The sequence below is a fragment of the Geotrypetes seraphini genome, chromosome 6 (assembly GCF_902459505.1).
Source record: "Geotrypetes seraphini chromosome 6, aGeoSer1.1, whole genome shotgun sequence".
NCBI classification, from domain to species: Eukaryota; Metazoa; Chordata; class Amphibia; order Gymnophiona; family Dermophiidae; genus Geotrypetes; species Geotrypetes seraphini.
This window is the reverse complement of record NC_047089.1, coordinates 160,753,535-160,773,512: the sequence shown is the minus strand read 5'-3', so window position 1 is coordinate 160,773,512 and position 19,978 is coordinate 160,753,535. Positions and strand designations below refer to the sequence as shown.

General features: G+C 43.9%; 1 protein-coding gene across 2 annotated transcripts in view; it reads right to left on the bottom strand.

Annotated features, from left to right (window-relative positions):
• Positions 1–19,978, bottom strand: part of TUBGCP3 (tubulin gamma complex associated protein 3) — a 323,260-nt gene that overhangs the window by 167,658 nt on the left and 135,624 nt on the right. The gene's annotated exons all lie outside the window — the stretch shown is intronic.

Here is a 19,978-nt window from a genome sequence, read left to right as displayed (position 1 = left end):
TACAATAAACATTCAAAGGCAGCACTTCAGTCTTATCCCAATTAATGATATAGCCGGAAAAGCGCCCAAATCTGGAAAGAAGACCAAGAATTGCCGGGAGGGAATCAACTGGGTTGGATACATATAAGAGCACATCATCATCGAAAGCCGACAGACGTACCTCAGTAGGACCCACCAGTATACCTGTGATGGCAGGATCAGAATCAAGTCTACGCAGCAAAGGTTCCAGGGCCAGATTGAATAGGAGAGGGGACAATGGACATCCCTGCCTAGTTCCCCTAAATAGGGAAAAATAAGGAGATAAATATCCTTCCACATTCAATCTGGCCCTAGGATTAGCATAAAGTATATGAATCATATCTGTGAAGTCCTGTCCCAACTGGAACCACCTTAAAGTATAGAATAAGTATTTCCACTCCACATAGTCGAAGACTTTTTCTGCGTCTAGTGACATCACGCATGTCGGAGTGGAAACATTACGGGCCGCCTGCAGGACATGACAGAAAACTCTAGAATTATCCGCTGTCAGTCGACCTTTTACAAAACCACATTGAGTAGGATGGATAAGTAAAGGGAGAACTTTAGCAAGTCTGTCTGCAAGAAGTTTCGCATAGATTTTACAATCATAATTGAGTAATGATATGGGTCTATAATTTTTCGGGAGCATGGGTCACGTCCAGGTTTGGGAAATACTACTATATCTGCTTCAATAAAAGTGCCTCCACTAGTAGCATTAGCCAAGAAATCTGAATATAATGCAAATAATTTGGGGAGAATAATCTTCCAAAAGACCTTGTAAAAACCCAGGGATAGTCCATCTCCCCCCGGCGCCTTACCTGATTTCAAACCATCAATGGCCTCACCTATCTCTAGTTCAGTGATTGGAGTATTAAGGTTATCCAGCAACGTAGATGGCAATATAGGAGGGGTCATACCTTTGAAGAAATCATCAAAGTCAGCTTCAGTGGGATCCGGTCCCCGAGGTGTATGTGCTCATAAAAGGATTTGAAATGATTGGCTATTTCATTAGGATCTGTGATGATAGATCCAGCTGGTTTAAGAGCTTTAATGTGCCCAGCTCTCTTTTTCTGTTTGAGGTAATTAGCCAGCAACGTCCCCGCTTTATTACGATGCTCATAATAAAGAGCCCCTTCATGTACCAGTAAGACCCCAGCTCGTTTGGAAAGGATGGAGTTATACTGAAATTTAAGCTTGCGTAACCGAATCAAAACTGGAGTGGATGGAGATAAATGATACTCTGTCTCTAGCAATTTTATTTGAGTTTCTAAGTCAGTAAGCTCACGTTTTCTTTTTTTATTTAGATGTGCCGAGTAAGCTATGATTCTCCCTCTCAGATAAGCTTTATACGCATCCCAAACAGTTTGAAATGCCAACTCCTGGGTATCATTATGTGTGAAGTATTCTGCCGTCCATTCTTCAACCTGATGTATAAATTCTTTATCCGCTAGTAGAGCAGTATTCAGATGCCAGGTAGGCGTAGGTGACGGAGGAGCAGACAGAGAAAAAGAGACAAAAACCGCTGAGTGATCAGTGAGAGGGCAAGAGATAATAGAAGTGGAACGTACAGATGACAAGAGAGATTAAGACAGAAGGAAGTAATCCAACCTCATGGCAGAAGCATGAGGTGCGGACCAAAAAGTATATTCAAGACCTTTCGGGTGGTAGAGACGCCAGACATCAATCAGTCCATATGAGTGGATAAGGTGTGTTAATATCGGTAACGTAGGAGGAGGACGATAAGATGATTGGGATCTACGATCAACATGAGCGTCAAGAACTATATTCCAATCTCCCCCCATGATAAAGTAATCAGTGGATATAACGGCCAATTCTTTAGCTAAAGTTCTAAAAAAGTCAGTATTAGGGATGTTTGGGCCATAAACTGTAAAGAAGGTATATCGGAGAGCATTAATTTCCAGTGTAACTGTGATCCATCGACCCTGCGAGTCATGGGAAGAGTGCACAATAGAATAATTAAGATGTTTGGATAATAATATAGCCACCCCTTCCTTAGATTTCACTGCGGGAGAGAAGAAGCACTGAGAGACCCAGTCACGTTTTAATTTAGCTGACTCAATCGAATTCAATTTAGTTTCTTGCAGAAAGACTACCTGAGCTAAATGATGTTTACAATACATAAGTGCCCTTTTTCTCTTGATAGGGTGATTTAGACCTCTAATGTTCAGAGATAACACATTACAGAAAGCCATCAGGAACTGTTAGGGAAACAATGACAAAAGGAAAAATGAAACTGCGCGAGTGTACATGACACCCTGTACTGTACAAATAATACCAGATCATAACTGCCTTGCTCTGTAAACAAAAGAAACAAACCCCACACACACACTCATGCATACACCCCCCCCCACCCTCCCTACAATCATCCAAACTCCCCCCATCCCGCAAGACAGGAGCCTTGCAATCAGCCCGCTCAACCGGCGCCCCAAGGGCCTGCGGAGGGGGAGAGGCACCACAACATGGAGGCCTCGAGCCAACTCCCTCCCCCACCAACCCCGCATAAAGAACATGGTTGAAACACAAAACCTGTGACGGAGAAAACATATCACTCATATTCAACATTAATGCATAGTAGTATTAGTAACCCCTAAAGAGGAGCGAACAGAGGAATATAGTCACGTTTCCATGCGAAGTAATGCTTCTTGCTCCTTGAGAAAATGCTCCACATCATCCGGCACGGTATAAGTTTTAGTTTTGTTTTGAAATGTAATTTTGAAGCGGGCCGGCGATAGGAGACCAAATCGGGCTTCCAAAGCCCTGAGACGAGGACGTAAAGCAAGAAATCTTCGCCGCTTGTCGGCTGTAGCTTTTGTAAAATCCGCCGATATGTAGATGGTCTGGCCTTGCCACTCAATCTTATGAAGCGATCGCATTTTTTCCAGGATCGCCGCCACGTGGGGAAAGCGAAGCAGCTTCATCACTATCGGTCTCGCTCTCTGAGAACCGTTTTGTGACTTCATTGGCACCCTATGAGCTCTCTCCACCTCCAAAGGCCTGGTAAACGTAAGGGAAAGCACTTTGGGAAGCCATTCTTCGAGAAACTTGCAGGCATCTGAGCCCTCAATACCCTCATTCAAGCCACTGATACGCAGGTTCTGACGACGCCCACGATTGCCCAGATCTTCCATTTGGGCTTCCAGGGCATGTATGGCTTTCCGATCTGTTTTTTGATTCGTGGTGACTTCATCTATTAATTGAGTTTTTCGTTCCAGCGCAATCATTTTAGAGTCCATTGCCAAAATCTTTTCGGTAAGATTCATAATCTCATATTTAATATCTTTAATGTCATCCTTACTTTCTGACATCATATTGGAGATCTGCCGCAATTGATCTGAAATTGTTTGCTCTGGATCAACATGTGGCCTGCTCGACTCGTTTTTCGTGGGCGTCGGGGGATCCTGTTTTTGTCGTTTGGCTCCCGAAGTGCCGGCAAAGGCAGCCTCAATCTTACCCTGCTTGGGGAGAGGCATCGCAGACGCGCAAAGAATCGGCAGTTTGTGCTGATGTAAAGAGTGATATGTTTATAATAGCGGAGTTAGTGGCGGGAGCTCGTGACTCAAGCCTCCATCTTGATCGGGCTCTCTAGCGCCCCTCATGAGCCCTTTTATTATACAATTGTATTAATTCATTAATTTTCTACTTTAAAAAAAAATCTAATTTCTACTAGGTGCAAAACAAACTTCAATAAAAATAGAACACCTTTCATTGAAAAGTTAGCTCTGCAAACTCCCAACTAGCATATTTAGCTTTCCTACAATGAAGCAAGAATATTTTTTTAAGATGGGTCTAGTTGGGAAGCTATACAAAAGTAATGTAAGCAGATGAAGGAATCTTCAAAGGCTAGACAGTCAAACCTATATACAATATTTTAAATTAACCCCCCCCCTCTTCTACAAAGCCATGCTAGCGGCTGCCGCATAGTAACGGCCCCGAAGCCTATAGAGATTTAAAGGGCTTTGGGGTTATTGCCGCACGGCTTTGTAGAAGTGGGGTAAGTTTTGCTAATAGGTGATTTTAACATGCCGGATATTAATCGGGGTATCCCTATTAAGGGTCTTCTAGAAGTAAGGAGGTTCAGGATTCTCTACAAGGAGAACTGTTCCAGTAGTTGGTAAAAGAACCCACGGGGAATGGGATCATACCAGACTTAGTGCTTACAAACAAGGAAAGTGTTTCTGATGTTATAGTGGGTGATCATCTTGCAAACAGTAATCACTGCATGGTATGGTTTAATATTAAAATGGGTATAGAAAGGGCTCATTCAAAAGCAAAGGTTCTAGACTTTCTAAAACTAACTATGTTCGGATGGGGGTTTACGTCAAGGAATTGTTGTCTGGATGGGAACTTCTGGAAGGAGTGGAAATGCGGTGGGCAAAACTGAAAGGAGCTATTGTAAAGTCTAAAATTCTTCTTGTGAGGAAAAGAAGTCCGTTTTGGTTCTCATAAGTAGTAGCTGAGAAGGTAAGGAATAAGAGGTTAGCTTTCATAAACTACAAAAGATCGCAGAAAGAGGAAGACAGCCAAAAATATCTGGAAAAGTTAAGAGAGGATGGTCGTGAAGTCAGGAAAGCAAAGATGCAAATGGAAGAAAAATAGATGACACAGTAAAACGGGCAGACAAGACATTTTTTAGATTTATTAGTGATATGAAGAAGTGCAAAAGTGGCATTGTGAGACTCAAAGGTGAAGGGGAGGAATATGTAGAAGCTGATAAAGAAAAGGCCGAATTGCTTAATAAATATTTCTGTTCTGTGTTCACAGTTGAAGCTCCGGGAGCGGGACTGAAGAAGACAAACATGAATAGTGATGGAGGACTAATAGACCCTGATCGATTTTCAGAGGATTGTGTTCGTGAGGACCAAGCCAAAATAAAGGTAGACAAAGCGATGGGGCCAGATGGTGTACATCCGAGAGTACAGAAAGAACTTAGGGAAGTTCTGGTAGCTCCGCTGACTGACCTTTTCAACAAGTCTCTAGAGTTGGGAGTGGTAAAGGAGGACTGGAGAAGGGCAGATGTGGTCCCTCTCCACAAAAATGGAAGTAAGGAAGAAGTAGGGAATTACAGGCCGGTAAGTCTGACTTCTGTGGTAAGCAAATTAATGGAAATGCTTTTAAAACAAAGAATGGTCTAGTTACTGGAATCCTGTGGCTTACAGGCCCAGAGGCAACATAGATTCACTAGAGGTAGGTCTTGTCTGACAAATCTGATCAATTTCTTTGACTGGGTGACCAGAGAATTGAATAGAGGATGTGCGCTACATGTGGTGTATTTAGATTTTAGCAAAGCCTTTGTCAGTGTTCCACACAGATGTCCAATAAATAAACTGAGTGCCCTTGGGATGGGTCCCAAAGTGATGGGCTGGGTCAAGAACTGGTTGAGTGGAAGGCAACAGAGGATAGTGATCAATGGAGATCGCTCTGAGGAAAGGTATGTTACCAGTGGTGTGCCTCAAGGTTCTATTCTTGGGTCCAAAAGGAAACCAAAAGGAGCACAAAGAACACCAAAGGGAGTGTCACCGTGTGGTTAGGAAAGCTAAAAGAGAATATGAGGAGAGACTGGCGGGGGAAGCAACAAACTTCAAATCGTTCTTCAGATATGTGAAGGGGAAGCAACCGGCAAGGGAGGAAGTGGGGCCATTGGATGATGGAGACAAAAAAGGAGTGGTAAAGGAGGAAAAAGAGATAGCTGACAAGTTAATTAAGTTCTTCATGTCAGTCTTCACAAGGGAGGACACATCCAATATTCCGGAACCGGAGGACATCGTAAATGGGGATCGGGATGAAAAGCTGGTCCAAATAGAGGTAAGCCAAGAGGATGTACTCAGGCAGATAGACAGACTAAAGAGCGACAAATCGCCAGGTCCGGACGACATTCACCCAAGGGTACTCAAGGAACTAAGGAACAAAATAGCAGAGCCACTTCACCAAATATGTAACTTATCCTTAAAAACTGGAGAGATCCCGGAGGACTGGAAAATAGCAAATGTCACGCCCATCTTCAAGAAGGGTTCAAGGGGGGACCCGGGAAACTACAGGCCGGTGAGCTTGACCTCGGTCCCGGGAAAGATGATGGAAGCAATGATTAAGGACAGCATCTGTGAACACATAGAAAACAATGGACAGCTAAAGTCGAGTCAGCACGGCTTCTGCAAGGGTAGGTCATGCCTCACAAACTTATTGTACTTCTTTGAGGGGGTAAACAGCCAGGTGGATAAAGGGGAATCCATTGACATCATTTACCTTGACTTTCAAAAAGCCTTCGACAAGGTAGAAACATAGAAACATAGAAGGTGACGGCAGATAAGGGCCAAGGCCCATCAAGTCTGCCCACATCAATGACCCTCCCCTACCTCCCTTTGCGAAGAGATCCCACCTTTCGATCCCATTTAGCTTTAAAATCAGGCACACTGCTGGCCTCAATCACTTGCCTCGGAAGACCATTCCATCGATCCACCACCCTCTCGGTGAAGAAGAATTTCCTGATGTCGCCATGTAATGTCCCTCCCCTGATTTTCCAAGGATGCCCTCGTGTTGACGTGGGTTCCTTGAAGAAGAAGATATCCTCCCCCACCTCGATACGGCGCGTGAGGTACTTGAATGTCTCGATCATGTCCCCCCTCTCCCTGCGTTCCTCAAGGGAGTAGAGCTGCAGTTTATTCAGCCGTTCCTCATATGGGAGATCCCTGAGCCCCGTGACCATCCGTGTGGCCATTCGCTGGACCGACTCAAGTCTCAGCACATCTTTGCGGTAATGTGGTCTCCAGAATTGTACACAGTATTCCAGATGGGGTCTCACCATGGACCTATATAATGGCATTATGACTTCGGGCTTACGGCTAACGAAACTCCTTCGTATGCAACCCATGATTTGTCTGGCTTTAGATGAAGCTTTCTCCACCTGAGTTGCAGTCTTCATGTCCTCGCTGATGATTACCCCTAAGTCTCGTTCCGCTACAGTTCTCTCTAGGATCTCACCATTAAGAGTGTAAGTCTTACATGGATTTTTGTTGCCAAGGTGCATGACCTTGCATTTTTTGGCATTGAAGTTTAGTTGCCAGGTCCTGGACCAATTCTCCAGTAGGAGGAGGTCGTGTGCCATACTATCGGTCTTGGATTTGTTGTCAGGTCCTGTTGTGTTCTTGTCCACTATATTGCATAATTTGGCATCATCGGCGAATAACGTTAATTTACCCTGAAGCCCTTCAGCCAAGTCCCTTATGAAGATGTTGAACAAGATTGGGCCCAAGACCGAGCCCTGCGGCACTCCACTTAACACCTCTGTCGTTTCGGAGGGGGAGCCATTCACCACCACCCTCTGAAGTCTACCTCCTAGCCAGTCCCCCACCCATGTAGTCAAGGTATCTCCCAAACCTATAGAGCTCATCTTGCTCAACAACCTGCGGTGTGGTACGCTATCGAATGCTTTGCTGAAATCTAAGTACACGACGTCCAGGGACTCCCCAATATCCAGCTTCCTCGTCACCCAGTCAAAGAAGCTGATCAGGTTGGATTGACAGGACCTCCCCTTTGTAAACCCATGTTGACGGGGATCTCGCAGATTCCCCTCGTTAAGGACCGCATCCAATTGGTGTTTGATTAGAGTTTCCATTAGTTTGCTTACTATTGATGTGAGACTCACTGGTCTGTAGTTCGTAGCTTCCATCCTACTTCCTTTTTTGTGGAGTGGAATGACATTAGCCGTTTTCCAGTCTAGCGGGACTTTTCCTTTGCTAAGGGAGAGATTGAAGAGTGTTGATAGTGGTTTCGCCAAGGTGTCTTTTAACTCTCTGAGTACTCTGGGGTGTATGTTGTCTGGCCCCATGGCTTTGTGAACCTTGAGTTTGGATAGTTCACTGTAGACACTATTGGGCGTTATCTCGAAGCTGCAAAAAGGGTCTATCGAGCTATCCCCTGTTGGTAGTTGAGGGCCGGATCCCTGTGCCTCACGGGTGAAAACTGAGCAAAAGTATTCATTTAACAGTTTAGCCTTCTCGGAGTCCGATTCTACATAGTTCCCGTCCGGTTTCCTAAGGCGTACTATCCCTCCTGTGTTCCTGTTTCTATCACTAATATACCTAAAGAATGCTTTATCGCCCTTTTTGATATTCTTTGCTAGATTCTCCTCCACCTGCAATTTGGCCTCTCTGACTGCTGTTTTGACGGTTCTTGACTTGGCCAGATAGTCTTCTCTGGAGCCCTGCTTCCCTGAATGTTTGAAGGAGATGAATGCTCTCTTCTTCTCTTTTATGAGGTTGGAGACCTCCGTAGAGAACCACTGCGGTTTGTTTTTTCTTCGTCGTTTACTTACAGATTTAATAAATCTGTTTGTTGCTTCGTGTATGGTAGTTTTCAGCGTTGACCACAATTCCTCTACATTATCAGTCTCTGCTTGGTTTTGCAGCGACTGATGGATGAATTCCCCCATGTCCTCGAAGTTGGTGTCCTTGAAGCTGAGGACCTTAGTTAATGTGTTGGGTTTGGTGAAACCTTTTCTGAGGTTAAACCATACCATGTTGTGGTCGCTGGATGACAGCGTGTCTCCCACAGAGACATCTGTGACACTTTCTCCGTTGGTAAGTATCAGGTCCAGAATCGCCTGATCCCTAGTTGGCTCCAAAACCATTTGCTTGAGTCTTGCTCCCTTTATAGAGTTTAATAGCCTTTTGCTGCTGCCGGTCGCAGAGGAAAGTGTGTTCCAATTCACGTCAGGCATATTGAAGTCCCCCATCAACACCGTGTCCCCACGCAAGGTGATATTCTCTATGTCCTCGATTAATTCCATATCAAGGTCTTCCTGTTGCCTTGGAGGTCTGTATACTATGCCAAGGTACAGGCATTTGTCCTTTCCCCTGGCCATATTTACCCAAAGGGATTCCCCTGTGTACCTAACATCTGTGATTCTGGTAACTTTGATGTCATCTCTGGCATATAGTGCTACCCCTCCTCCCATTTTGCCCTCCCTGTCTTGGCGGAACAAATTGTAACCCGGTATGACCATGTCCCACCTGTGGGAGTCCGTAAGCCAGGTTTCGGATATTGCCACCACATCTAGGTCGGCGCCCCTCATTTCCGTCTCCAATTCCAGAATCTTCTTGCCCAAACTGTGGGCATTGACGTACATAGCCTTCCAAATCCTAGGTTTGTTATGGCTATCTAGTGATCTTCCCGCACGAAAGACTGCTTAAAAAGCTGTGGAAACACGGGGTGCAAGGGGAGGTCCACCGATGGATCAAAAACTGGCTGGCAGGCAGGAAACAGAGGATTGGAGTATAGGGCCATTACTCAGATTGGCAATGGGTTACGAGCGGAGTTCCGCAGGGGTCGGTGCTGGGACCGCTCCTGTTCAATATATTTATTAATGACCTGGAGGCGGGAACAAATTGCGAAGTTATTAAATTTGCAGATGACACCAAACTCTACCGCAGGGTTGAAACCATGGAAGACTGCGAAGATCTGCAAAGAGACCTAACGACGCTAGAAGAATGGGCCAAAAAGTGGCAAATGAGCTTTAACTTAGGGAAATGCAAGGTCATGCATGTAGGGAAAAAGAACCCGATGTTCAGCTACAAAATGGGGGGATCACTGCTAGGGGTAAGTAACCTTGAAAGAGACCTGGGAGTGATGGTAGACACAACTTTGAAGGCGTCGGCACAGTGCGCCACAGCCTCAAGAAAAGCAAACAAAATGTTGGGTATCATTAAGAAGGGTATCACGACCAGGACGAAGGAGGTCATCCTGCCACTGTATCATGCAATGGTGTGCCCGCATCTGGAGTACTGTGTCCAGTACTGGTCGCCGTACCTCAGAAAGGACATGGCGGTACTTGAGGGAGTCCAGAGAAGAGCAACTAAACTGATAAGGGGTATGGAAAACCTCTCGTATACTGACAAAGCTGGGGCTGTTCTCCCTGGAAAAGCGGAGACTTAGAGGAGACATGATAGAAACCTTCAAGATCCTGAAGGGTATAGAAAAGGTAGACAGGGACAGATTTTTCAAATTATGGGGAACCACAAGTACAAGGGGGCACTCGGAGAAATTAAAAGGGGACAGGTTTAGAACAAATGCCAGAAAGTTCTTTTTCACCCAGAGGGTGGTGGATACATGGAACGCGCTTCCGGAGGCTGTGATAGGCCGGAGCACGTTACAAGGCTTCAAAGAAGGTTTGGATAGGTTCCTAGAGGATAAAGGAATTGAGGGGTACAGATAGGAATAGAGGTAGGTCATAGGGATAGTCTGGGACCACTGCTCAGGCAATGGGCCTGATGGGCCGCCACGGGAGCGGACCGCTAGGAGAGATGGACCTCTGGTCTGCCTCAGCGGAGGCAACTTCTTATGTTCTTATGTCTGTTCTTTTTAACGTTTTTATAAGCGATATTGCTTTAGGGTTGTCGGGTAAGATTTGCCTTTTTGCGGATGATACCAAAATCTGCAATAGAGTAGACACGCCAGATGGTGTGAATAACATGAAGAAAGACCTAGCGAAGCTTGAAGAATGGTCTGAAATTTGGCAGCTAAAATTTAATGTTAAGAAATGTAAGGTCATGCATTTGGGCTGCAAAAACCAGAGGGAGTGGTACAGTTTAGGGGGTGAAAAACTTATGTGCACAACAGAAGAGCGGGACTTGGGTTTGATTGTATGTGATGATCTTATGGTGGCCAAACAGGTTGAAAAGGTGATGGCGAAAGCTAGAAGAATGCTAGGTTACATAGGGAGAGGTATGAAAAAGGAGGTATTGATGCCCCTGTATAAGACTTTGGTGAGACCTCATTTAGAATACTGTGCACAATTCTGGAGGCCACACCTTCAAAAAGATATAACAAGGATGGAGTCAGTCCGGAGGAAGGCTACTAAAATGGTGTGTGGTCTTCGTGATAAGGCGTATGGGGACAGACTTAAAGATCTCAATCTGCATACTTTGTAGGAAAGGCAGGAGAGGGGAGATATGATAGAGATATTTAAATACCTAAGAAATGTAAATGCACATGAGTCGAGTTTTTTCATTTGAAAGGAAACTGCAATGAGAGGGCTTAGGATGAAGTTAATAAATATCCCGTCAAACCTGTTTCAGTTCAAGACGGTGTACAGTAAGGTAGAGATACAGAGACAAAATAGAGATACCCTGTGGTTATTGCGGGTAGTGATAGAGGTGGGGAGAGTAGTGGTGTAGCAGAGGGTATTGGGGGCAGCGGGGAGACAGGGATTGGCTCTGGAGTAATCTAAGGAAATACTTTTTTTTACAGAAAGGGTGGTAGATGCATGGAACAGTCTCCCAGAAAAGGTCATGGAGTCAGAGACTGTGTCTGAATTCAAAAGGGCCTGAGATAGGCACGTAGGATCTCTCAGAGAGAGAAAGAGATAATGGTTACTGCAGATGGGCAGACTAAATTGGCCATTTGGCCTTTATCTGCTATCATGTTTCTATTTTTCTAAGTAAATATGGAAATCATTAAGAATGTGAGACTAATATTTATCCATTAGAAACAAGGAAAAAACTAGGAAGAGAAAGGTGATAGAGTAGACCTCAACTGCAAGAATATGCACAGTGATATATAAAGTGGCAAATAGCATGGGTGCCATGCACTAAGCATCTGCCCCGTGCGGTAAATGCAAGGTAGCTGTTGGACAGGCCTTTTGACCAACACTGCAGCCTTTCTGGTTGGGAAATGAACTAGTATAGTAGATCTACAATAACAAAGATATTTATATTCTAGAATTACCTTCTAGGTTCAATGTGGATTACAGCAAGGGAACCAGTAAAAATTAAGCTGGGAAGCTACAAAGTAAAATTTCATCAAAATTCTGTTCCTTGGGGGAGCTAGGGAGCCCAAACAAGATGGAGGTCTGAGACATGAGCTCCCATCCTCAGTCACTGAGCCGTACTGAATGGGAGTGCACTTTGGTGCTGCTGCTCTCAGTTGAGCGGCTTCCTGAATGGCTCCTGCAAATGAACCATTCAGGAAGCCACTTAGTGCTGACTAGCAGCGCTACAGCATGCTCCCACTCGGTACCGCTCAGCAGCTAAAGCCGGAACTCGTGGCAGCAACCGACTAGGTTAGCAGTGGGGCAGGAGAGCAGAAAGCTCGCTCCTGCCCACTACACCTCTGGACAGCCAGGGATTCCAGCGGCAGAAGATGTACGATGGATAGGGCAGTGAGGAGGGGACAGGGTGGAGAATCTGGGAGGGAGGGAGGGAAAAGGGCTGTGTGCAGTGCCTGACAGAGGAAGGTGGTAAGGAGGCTGTGTGCAGTGCCTTGGAGGGAGGGGGCTGGGTGCAGAGCCTGACAAGAGATGGGAGGGAAGGGGGCTGGGTGCAGGGTGCAAATCCGCCTGACTTATATTCCAGTCAACCATCTTTTCTTTTTTAGGGGGAAAATTGAGTGTCTCAACTTATATTTGAGTAATTTAGCTCACAGGCTGGGCACTTTGTAATGGCAGTATAAGGAAATACATGAGATAACCTCCAATCAGAAACTGGATCGCAGGGCCCTCCAAGGGCTTGAAATGCAACTCGAAGACTTTGGCAACTGGTGCTGCAGAAATAACATTCGAATACTTAGTCTCTAAGAAAGTATGTAAGGGAGCAATCCATGCACAAATTTGAATTCTGGCTCCCCAGTGCTCTAACCTTGTCTTTTGAATGACCCTTAGAAGTGGAACTTGTGCACTGAGTCCCAGCAGAAGCAGCTCCCAGCAATACCAAACCTCAACCAATTGTTTTGAAAATATTAAGATATTTTCAAGTGGCTGCTAAACTGAAAAGAATGAAATCCATCTAGAAAATCTGCTGCTAAGGTCAGAATACAGTACTCCCCTGATTTTCGCGGGGGTTCCGTTCCAGGAACCCCCCGCGAATCTTGAAAAACCGCAAATATAGTTTTTAGTGGGGGAGACAGAAGAGAGCAGCCGGAGCGGCCACATCAGCTGTTTACAGTGCAGGAATTCTGCAGATCTGAGGCCCTATCAGTCGACATAGAATAAAGCACTGCATTAACGTCGCACCGGCAAGGAGCGGAGCCAGGCCGCTGCCAGCAAGGCTGGGATCCCCTTTTGCCCCCCTGCACTTCGAGCGCCCTTCGGCAAGCAAATAGTGACGTACCCCAAACCACCAGTGCTGTGACCTTCAGTTTCATGAGCCTGGCAGACGCGGGGATAGGCAGCGACATAGTCCTCTTCAGCCCGAAATCCAGTAGTTGAATAGGTGTTTTTAGTGGGGGAGACAGGAGAGGGCAGCTGGAGCGCCGGCGAGGGTAGGAAATCAATCGCAGTATGCTCCAACTGCCTCTTCCTGCACTAAAATCGGGCCCCACCAATCAGGAGCTGCGTGTCAAATCATGGTATTCAGTTGTCTAGCTAAGCACACTCTTTGTATTTATATTTCTTACCTAAAAGATTTGATCAGATAGTTTCAAATAGATGGTGCTCATTGTATTTATTTTACTTTAGATCTTATTATATAGGCTGATGGGGATGCGAGTTCTTTCTCCTCTATCTTAAGGCAGTGATATTACCCCCTGGAAGCCAGATGTACAATAATGCAATAGTCCAGAGTACTCAGGACAAAGGACTGAACTAATAATCTGAATGATTTGTCGTCAAAATATGATCTGATCACTCAGTTACCAAAGCATGAAGAAACATTTTTTCACCAATACATCAACTTGATTAATCATAGATAGATTCATATCCAAATGAACCTTAATATTTTGATGATAGATACAATACATAGTAACATAGTAGATGACGGCAGATAAAGATCCGAATGGTCCATCCAATCTGCCCAACCTGATTCAATTTAAATTTTTTATTTTTTCTTCTTAGCTATTTCTGGGCAAGAATCCAAAGCTCTACCCAGTACTGTGCTTGGGTTTCAACTGCCGAAATTTCTGTCAAAACCTATTCCAGGCCATCTACACCCTCCCAACCATTGAAGCCCTCTCTAGCCCATCCTCCACCATACACAGACACAGACTGTGCAAGTCTGCCCAGTAACTGGCCTAGTTCAATATTTAATATTATTTTCTGATTCTAAATCTTCTGTGTTCATCCCACGCTTCTTTGAACTCAGTCACAGTTTTACTCTCCACCACCTCTCTCGGGAGCGCATTCCAGGCATCCACTACCCTCTCCGTAAAGTAGAATTTCCTAACATTGCCCCTGAATCTACCACCCCTCAACCTCAAATTATGTCCTCTGGTTTTACCATTTTCCTTTCTCTGGAAAAGATTTTGTACTACGTTAATACCCTTCAAGTATTTGAACGTCCGAATCATATCTCCCCTGTCTCTCCTTTCCTCTAGGGTATACATATTCAGGGCTTCCAGTCTCTCCTCATACGTCTTCTGGCGCAAGCCTCCTATCATTTTTGTCGCCCTCCTCAAGTCTTCTTACGTCTTTCGCCAGATACGGTCTCCAAAACTGAATACAATACTCCAAGTGGGGCCTCACCAATGACCTGTACAGGGGCATCAACACCTTCTTCCTTCTACTGACTACGCCTCTCTTTATAGTCTGTAATTTGATGTAAGAGTAACAGATTCTTTTTTATTTTTAATTATTGGAGTAAGAATTCTATACCCTTTATCTGTGGGAAATTCTCCATTGCTGAGCATGTGACTCAGCTATTCAAACAATTAAGATAATGGTGATGTTTTTTAAGACAGTTGGGGTCATGTAACCTGCTTGTGTCTGTTCTGCAAAAACCCTCAACCCATTTCCATACATTCCCTTCCAATACCATCCAGCAAGCCTAAAAGTGACATAGTTTACCAAATCATATGATGCTGATAGATCCAGTTGCATTGGCAACACCCCAACATTCCTATCAAGATAACCCCAAATATAAACAAAACTGCCAGAAGGGAACAAAATCCTGATTAATAAGGATCTAATAAATAAAAATAACAACATAAGAATTGCCATACTGGGACAGACCGAAGGGTTATCAAGCCCAGTAACCTGTTTCCAACAGTGGCCAACTCAGGTCCCAAGTACCTAGCTAGATCCCAAGTAGTAAAACAGATTGTATGCTGCTTTTCCCAAAAATAAGCAGTGGATTTCCCAAAACCATATCAATAATGGCCTATGGACATCTCTTTTAGGAAATTACCAAGCCTTTCTTAAACCCTGGTAAACTAGCTGATTTCACCATATTCTCCAGTAACAAATGCCAGAATTTAATTACACGTTGTGTGAAGAAACATTTTCTTTGCTTTGTTTTAAATATACTACTTAGTAGCTTCATTGCATGCCCCCTAGTCCTTGTATTTCTGAAAAGAGTGAACAAGTGATTCACATCTATCCTTTTCACTCCACTGAGTAATTTATAGAACTCCTGAGCCGTCTTCTCTAAACTGAAGAACCCTAGCTGTTTTAGCCTCTCCTCATAGGGAAGTTGTCCCAACCCTTTTATCATTTTTGTCGCCCTTCTCTGTACCTTTTCTAATTTTGCTATATCTTGTTTGAAATACAGCGACCCAAACTGCACATGGTATTCAAGTTGCAGAGCAATACAAGGGCATTATTACTATTTCATCTTTGTTTTCCATTCCATTCCTGATAATTCCTAACATTCTATTTGCTTTCTTAGCTGCCGCTACACACTAAGCTGAGGGTTTCAACATATCCTCAAGAATGACACATAGATCCTTTTCCTGGGCAGTGACTCCTAACATAGAACCCAGCATTACGTAGCTATAGTTTGGGTTCCTCTTTCCCACATGCCTCACTTTGCACTTGCTCACATTAAACATCATCTGCCATTTTGACACCCAGTCTTCCAGTCTCACAAGGTCCTCTTGCAATTTTTCACAATCCTCTTGTGATTTAACAATTTTTAACAACTTAGGGCACCTTTAACTAAGGTGCGCTAAAACGCATAGCGCACCTTAGTGAAACAGGGGGTTAGTGTCATCAGCAAATTTAATTATCTCACTAATTATTCCCATCTCTAGATCATTGATAAATATGTTAAAAAGCAGCGATCCCAGAACAGACCTCTGGGAACCCCACTATTTAAAAATAAACAAAATTTTCCACAGCAAAAAAAGTAATCAAACACAATAACCAAAAATAGCTGTGAATAATAAATCTAAAGCCAAATGACCCAATGCATCAACAAAGAAGGAAAAGCCTCAGAACCCCACTGGGGAGAAAAATCTTCCTCAGACTAGAAAGGGCAAAATCGCTACATCTGCATATAAACCTCCATTATGTGCACATACAGTTAATACCATACTCATTTTGCACTCTATTTCAAATTTTATACGTTTAAATTACGTGTAATTTAAAAGTATTTAATTTGAAATAGAGTGCAAAATGAGTGCAGAATTAACTGTTTGTGCACACAATGGAGGTTTTTATGCTGATGATGTGATTTTGCCCTTTCTAGTCTGAGGAAGGTTTTTGAACCCTACAATTTACCATTCTCCATTGATATTATTGACCATTTAAACCTACTCTGTTTTCTGTCTTTTTTATCAGTCCTTAATCCATAGTAGGACATTACCTCCAATCTCATGACTTTCTAATTTCTTCAGATGTCTTTCATGATGTACTTTGTCAAGTGCCTTTTGAAAATCCAAATATACAATATCAACCAGTTCACCTTTATCCACATGTTCATTCTCCCCCTTCAAAGAAATGCAGTAGATTGTTGAGGAAAGATTTCCCTTGACTAAATCCATGTTGGCTTTCTCTCATTAATCCATTCAAACATATACCGTATTTTCTGTCATTTTATTCTTTATACTAGTCTCCTACCATTTTACTCAGCACTGACGTCAGACTCACTGGTCTATAATTTCCTGGATCACCTCTAGAACCCTTTATAAAAATTGGCATCATGTTGTCCACCCTCCAGTCTTTTGGTACTACGCTGGATTTTAAAGAAAAATTACAAATTACTAATAGCTTTGCAAATTCATTTTTCAATTCTATCAGCATTCTGGAATGCATACCATCTGATCCAGGCAATTTGCTACTGTTCAATTTGTCAAATTGACCCATTACATCATCCACTGTTACAGAGATTTTTATGAGTTTCTCTGATTCATCAGAACTGAATACCATTTTCTGGCACCAGCAACTCCCCCTCATCTTCCTCAGTGAAGAATGAAGCAAAGAATTCATTTAATCTCTCTGCTATGGCCTTGCCTTCTCTGCAGGTTCCTTTTATCCCTCGGTCATCTAGCAGTCCAACCGATTCTTTTCCCAGCTTCTTGTTTTTAATACAGCTAAAAAGTTTTTACTGTGTGATTTTGCTTCCAGCACAATCTTTTTCAAGGTCTCTCTTCACCTTCCTTATTAGCACCTTGCGTTTGACTTGACATTCCTTGCGCTGTTCAATTATTTTCGGTCAGATCCTTCTTCCACTTTCTGCAGGATTCTCTTTTAGCTCCAATAGTTTCCTTCATTTCACTTGCTAACCAAGCTGGCTGCCATTTGGTCTTCCTTCCTCCTTTTTTAATAAATGAAATATATCTAGTTTGGGTTCTAGCATGGTATTTTTAAATAACATCCACGTCTGATGTATATTTTTGACCTCTGCAGCTGCACCTCTATGTTTCTTTTTTATCATTCTCTTCACGTTATCATAGTCTCCTTTCTTAAATTTATGTGCTACTGTATTAGATTTTCTGTTTAAACTTATTTCAGGGATTATATCAAATTTGACCATGTTATGATCACTATTATCAAGTGGCCCCAGGTTCATGGGCCAGTCTGAAGCCTGGTTGTATGCAGACTTCTTTCCCTGGAATTTTTTTGTTTTTGGGGGGAGGGGGGATTGTTTTGCAATTTTAACATGGACAATGTACATGTTTTAGCCTGAAGGCTGGACTGTGCGCTTGCTTACTGTACTTTGCCTTGAAAGGTTTACCCTTATGCTCACTCCTAAAGGAGCTTGTGCCCTTGGAGTGGTTTTGGTTTTTTCCCCCATGGTTGGAAGTGTTTTTCCTTTGGACTGTGTAAGCTGAAATAGTTTTCTTTTGAATGAGCTTAACTGTATGTACAATGCCAGGCTGTTTTGTTTCTACCCTGGACTCTCATCTGTTACTGTGCAACTGTGTTTTGGGTACTTTTTTTTTTAGGACTGCACCGTATTTAAAATACTGTTTGAGGTTTGAAGTGTAAAGTTGTCAGCTGTCCTCTGTTGTTCCTGAAATGTTGAAAGATTAAAGCTGTTTCTTCTGAAATCCTGCTGAGCTACTCAATCTGAAGAGGCCTGCTCTGTCTATTGCCTGAGGTTTCTGTTCTGCTGCTTCTCTGATGTCAGATCTTGGCAACCCGCCTTCTGGTGCAGCACCCTGGGTGTGAGTGTGTGCATGGCCTGCATTAACAAGATTAGTCTATCACAGTAGAGCAGGGGTGCCCACACTTTTTTGGCTTGTGAGTTACTTTTAAAATGACCAAGTCAAAATGATCTGCCAACAATAAAATTTCAAACAACACAAAGAACACTGTACGCAGAGAAAAGGTTAATTAACATTTATATTCGGGTTTTTTTCAAAGAGGTCAAGGTAGATGACTTTAAAATATGCAATGTCATCTCAGTAACAACTATACAAAAATAGACAAATATACCCCCCTCCCCTTTAACTAAACTGCGATAGTGGTTTTTAGCGCAGGGAGCTGTGCTGAATACCCTGTGCTGCTCCCAATGCTTATAGGCTCCCTGCGCTAAAAACCACTATTGTGGTTTAGTAAAAGGGGGTCATAGTGCAAAATATAGACAGCAGATATAAATTCGGACACATTTTGGTCACTAAATTTAAAATAAAATTATTTTTCCTACCTTAGCTGTTTGGTGATTTCATGAGTCTCTAGTTGCACTTCCTTCTGACTGTAAATCCAATCTTTCTTTATGCCTCCTGCATGCTTCCTCTCCTCCAGATCTCATTCCATTCCCCAACCAACATCTCTCTCTGTCCCTCCATGAGTCCAACTTTTTCTCTCTCCCTGCCCCCCTTTTCTTTCTTTCTCTCTCCCTGCCCCCCTTTTCTTTCTTTCTCTCTCCCTGCCCCCTTTCTTTTTTTCTTTCTCTCTCTCTGCCCCCATTCTTTCTCTTTCTCTCTCTCTTCCTGCCCTCTTTCTTTTATTCTTTGTCTTTCTTTCTCTCTCCCTAGCCCCACTTTCTTTTTTTCTCTCTCTCTCCCTGCCCCCCCAAGCCACCGCCGCCAATTTCTCCCTGCTTCCCTGACGCTAGGTCAGGCGCGTACAAGTGCCGGGCCCATAGCCTTCCGCCCCCTCCCCCCCGACATCAATTCTGACATCGGAGAGGAAGTTCCGGGCTAGCCAGGCAGCAATTGGCTGGCCCAGAACTTCTTCTCTCTGATGTGAGAATTGATGTCGGGGGGGGGGGGGGGGTGAAGGCTGTGGGCCCGGCGCTTGTATACGCCTGGCCTGGCGTCAGGGAAGCAGGGAGAACAGAACGCAAAGGTAACACAAGTCTATCGCGGAACCCAGGATGGGCTCCGCGATCGACTCGCGTTGCCTTTGTGATCTACTGGTCGATCGCGATTGACCTTTTGGGCACCCCTGCAGTAGAGAATGACATGGGGTCAAATTTTTCCCTATCCCCGCAGAAACTCATTTTCCCGTCCCTTCGAGTTCTTTTCCTGTCCCTGCCCCATTCCTGCAAGCTCCATCCTCATCTGCACAAGCCTCAAACACTTTTAAATCATAAGTGTTCGAGGCTTATATGGTTAAGGCAGAGCTTGCAGAAATGGGGCAGGGGTAGCGATAAAACTCAATGGGACGGGATGAGGAAATTGAGTTCCTGCGGGGTCGGGGACAAATTTGTCCCCGTGTCATTCTCTATCTGTTAAATTAAGTGTTTTATGCTTGAAAAGGTTGTAAAACTGCTGTAGAACAAAGAACCAATGAGATTTTCTGTGTTTTTATTTTGTAATCTTCCCACAGTTTTTTTTAGAGGGCAATCCT